Source organism: Sciurus carolinensis, chromosome 4 (assembly GCF_902686445.1).
Source record: "Sciurus carolinensis chromosome 4, mSciCar1.2, whole genome shotgun sequence".
Classification (NCBI taxonomy): domain Eukaryota; kingdom Metazoa; phylum Chordata; class Mammalia; order Rodentia; family Sciuridae; genus Sciurus; species Sciurus carolinensis.
The window spans coordinates 33,357,240-33,358,354 of NC_062216.1; positions in this window are offsets into that span (position 1 = coordinate 33,357,240).

The window sequence follows — 1,115 nt, forward strand, 5'->3', positions numbered from 1 at the left end:
ATTGCCCTTCGCTTCTTTTTCCTCCTTTGTGTCTGCTATGCCAAATTTCCCTCTCTTTACATCTACAGCAACAAGAGTCATTGTATTTAGTGTTCATTCTAAATTCAAGATGTTCTCACTCAGCTCAGTATCCTTAATTTATTTGCATCTGCAAATATCGCTTTTCCAAATCAGGTCACATTCATAGGTACTGGGGATTAGGATTTGGGCATATCATTTTGGGAGACACTCTTTCAATCCTCAACAGTAGAAAAAGGTAACCATGGAAGAACATAAAGGGTTAAGTTTGGACATGCCATTAAGACTGGGTAACCTGCAGAAATTGTCTCAACAGGTGACATAAAATACAAAATACAGGGCATGGCACACTTGCTAAATCTTTGTCAGAGATAAGAAGTAATAGAGGAACCAGAGTCACAAAATGAATCTGATTTGAAAACATATGAACTGGTAGTAACTACAATTCAAAGAAACTAATGTGAGACAGGAAATCTAGCAAGGACAAAGATAAATGTCCTGGAGAAAAGATGTGCCAGTGTCACCTCTGGTGAGGTCTCTGAGGCTGTGATGTGCTAGGGGCAGGGATTTCCATCGGCTATTCCTGATGTTAAGGGTTCTTTCCTCCAATGTATCCTATAAGTAAAGTGGAAAAAGCAGAGGCTCAGAAATCAAGCAGAACTGAGTTAAAATTTTTGGTTCATCATTTCTAATATTCTGAACTTGAATATGCTCTTTATTTTCTCTGACCTTCAGTTACGTATCTGAAAAGAAAAATAAGAATAGTTTTATCTTAAGAATTGTGTATTGATTATTCTTGGGGAGAAAAATACCTGACTGTAGTGCTGTCCAAAAGCCCTTTCTATGATGGTGGAACTCTTTTCTACCTGTGCTGTCCAAAACAGTAGCCATTAGCCACATGGTCAGCACTTGGAAAGCATTTAATTGTAAATATTTACATTTTAAATAAGTAACTGTAGGTTATATATAGGATAGTGCAATTCCGGCACAATTTCTTAAATATGAAGGAGTTTCTCAATCTCACTGTTTATTTTCACACTCTTCTCATTCTTTCTTTACAGACAGATAGATATAAACAGATGCAAATTTTTTTTTTT